The sequence below is a fragment of the Alligator sinensis genome, unplaced genomic scaffold (genome assembly GCF_000455745.1).
Source record: "Alligator sinensis unplaced genomic scaffold, ASM45574v1 scaffold159_2, whole genome shotgun sequence".
In the NCBI taxonomy this organism is placed as follows: domain Eukaryota; kingdom Metazoa; phylum Chordata; order Crocodylia; family Alligatoridae; genus Alligator; species Alligator sinensis.
The window spans coordinates 2,472,283-2,475,568 of record NW_005841992.1 but is presented as its reverse complement, the minus strand read 5'-3'; the positions used below and the strand labels follow the sequence as shown (position 1 = coordinate 2,475,568).

The 3,286-nt window shown below is 37.9% G+C and overlaps 1 long non-coding RNA gene across 1 annotated transcript in view; it reads right to left on the bottom strand.

The window, feature by feature from the left end:
• Positions 1-3,286, bottom strand: part of LOC102382800 — a 24,428-nt gene that overhangs the window by 20,011 nt on the left and 1,131 nt on the right. The gene's annotated exons all lie outside the window — the stretch shown is intronic.

The following is a 3,286-nucleotide window of genomic DNA, read 5'->3' as shown; positions in this document are numbered from 1 at the left end:
CAAAAGACAGCTGCCTACATCCCTTTTGGCAACAGCACTTGGCATGTACCTTAAGCCACTTGGACTCTCTCTGGCAGCAAACCTACCATAACCCAAACTTCCTGTACAGACGCAAGAAAACACCAGAGACAGTTCAGGAAAAAAAGAACCCATTCTTTTTACTATTCCCCAGATGCTTCCCCATTAAACTCTCCCCAGTCACACAGAGTTGCAAAAAAACTTTTTACGCCCTTTGCTTTTATTTATTTTTCCAGGGTAAAAACATAACCCAGAGTCAGATGCCACAAATCACTCCCTGCCCACAGAGATCTCATGGTTCCATTAGTTCCACCATTCAGACCTTATCCGAAGCCAATGGGATGGTTCCTTTTGGAAACTCTGAATTTGAATCCGAGTTGGAAAGTATACTCTTACAAAATACTGACAATTTCTCCTTTGATAATCACACCCATCTCTACTCTTTACTCCCCAAATTATTTACTAACTCTGAGTTTCTCTCTCCATTTCTAGGCCTGTTCCCAAGTTATAACCTCCTTTTAAAAAGGCTCCTTCACTCATTTCTATCCCATCCAGCCCATTCAAAATGCTGCTGCCACAATCATTTTCCATGTCTCTCCATCCTGAATCTTTCCCCTCCTCCTATAATTTCTGCAGTGGCTCTTTTCTTTTTTCTTATGTATAAGTTGAAACATCTTTTCTTTTTCCAAGTTCTCTGCAATCTGTTCTGACCTACTGTTCCTTCTGTGCTTAGTAGCACATCATATCTGCTACAGAACAGCATGGACACTCAAACTGCCATATGAATTATACAACATGCACTAAAAATGAATTACAATAATTCAACCCAAATACCCACTGCTTAGCTCACAGCATTTTCCTTACCTTCACAGATGTCTGAGAGGTTGATTCTCATTACTACTCAAGCCCTAAAATATCTCTCTGCCAGTACGAAGCGAGAGTAGGTTACACTGGTACACACAAGGCCCCTTGGCCATAGTGTACATGCGAATCAGATCCTCAGACCATGACTCTGCACTGTAATACCCATGGGAGATTCCTACACTTGATCAGAATCCTCTGGACCGACAGGGACTTTGTACAGGTAAAAGGGCTCATCTCCATAAATGGCTATGCAGGACTGGGACCTATTTTACCACAGCAACGGTTACACTGGTATTATAAATGCACCTGGGCAAGCACCTCTTTCTCTGCATAAAAGGAATTCCTGAGCTCCTCAGCCTTCTGATGAGAGATACTATACCACTTCAGATATCTGAGGGCAATACATGGTGGTAACAAGCAGCAGTTTCATATCTCTTTGTTGCTTATCTTTGTCTTCCAACTTTCTGTCACAGATATTCTTCCCTTGTCTCCTGGATCCACATCTCAGCGCATTTTAAATTTCCTCAGACAAAAGTAATTACACTTCTATCTTCCTGTAGCAGTGTGGTCCATTACCATAGCAACCCAGGGGTGCTTACGTAGCAAAATAAAATATTCAGGCAGACAGTGCTAAAAAAATCCCACCACCTGACAAACAAAACCATGAGCAAACATAGCACATGGCTTTGATCAATAAAAATGTGCTTGCAATATAAATTTGAATTCAAATGTATACAGAAACAAACCTAAAAACAAACATGCTATACAAAACCAATAAACTGAACTTCCTGGTTCCTTGATACTGGAAGGCAGCACAGTTCCAAGTAACAAAAGCAACTAGTTTTTCACATAGTGTACAGTTAGCCTGAGGGATTCATTGCCACAAGAAGCCATGAAGGCTAAAAACTTAGTAGACTTCAAGAAAGGACAGCAGAGACACTGGGCAGAGATGGATGATGATGATATCCAGAGATGCAATAGCAAGGACTTAAAAATAACCATCACCTAGAATGTAGTAAGGGATATAAATTCTTGTGCTTCAAGATGTAACAAGCTTCTAACTGATGAGCATTAGAAAGAAATGGCCTTATGGGCAAGTTATGTCATAACTGTCTGGGGCCTTCTTGCACCTTCTTCTGAAGCAGTTGGTTGTGGAACACTGGATGTTGGACCTAATGGAGCTCTGGTTTGGCAATTCTTGCAGTGCAATGATAGTATTTCCCTTCTTGTTGCACACCCAATGACCATAACTACGAACTGGACTTTCAAGGTCTGTCTGTGACAATAACTAACATGTCACATAACCTAGAAATTACCTAGAAAGCATCTCTTTATTCATGGAGCATCCATGCTAAATTGATATGCAAAGCCATTGCTCTCTTTTTATTCAAGTCAGACCTACATTTTCTGCACAGTCTACTAGAAATTACTAGGACAGTCATTTACTTCATTCCATTAACAAATAAACCAATTGTTTGCAACACTAGGTAGTATACTAATTATCAATGACATGTCATGTCATGGGCTTTACAATACAATGAAAAATGTTGATTGTACAGACACTATCTCTTTTTTTCTTTTACTAATATCACATTCTCTCTTTTTATGGCAAATTGTAGCTTGTAAATTTACATGGCACATATCATGCATTTTTATGTTTGGAGAGACAACAAGAAAATGTTTGGGTATTTGTGAATATTAATAAGGTTATCTCCTCTGTATCTGCAAATGACTACAGTTCTCTTTTTATTGCTGTTTTGTCCATTCTCAAACACATTATGACACCTAAAAATAACAGTAAATCAGTGTTCCCAAAAACAAAGACTTCTCCCAAGCCTCTAGAAAGGCTGTGTGACAGTGTAGTAGAGTCAATGTAGAAGATTTTTTTCTGACATTCAACCTTTATTTTCTGGTCTTATTTTATATATTATTATTCCTAGATTACTAAGTAACTATGCTAAATAATACATCTTTCTCTTCCCTTATGTTTACTGCTATCAAACCTTTCTAGATAATGTTGTCACCATGTTATACACATATAGCTCTTTTAATCTTTCCTTGTAAAATCTTTGGAAATGTGACTTTACCATAGTACCCATGGTAGTAAGTAGGTAATTGAGTGAAGATCTCTAAGAGAGAGGTTCATGGTGGTTCTCCAAAGTGGTTTTGAATTTATATTTTTCCAATATGAAAAAATAACTTTTCAATTTTCACAATAAGCAGCAATCTAACACTTAATTATATGCAAATATGCACGATGCAAATATATGAAAATATGTGTGGATGCTATGAAAGTGTCAGCATTTATACTCACAATAATATTCTAATTATGGGAGGACTCTATTAATTTACACGCTTTGTAGTAACTGTTAGCAAACATATTATAATGCAGCAGGTACCAATC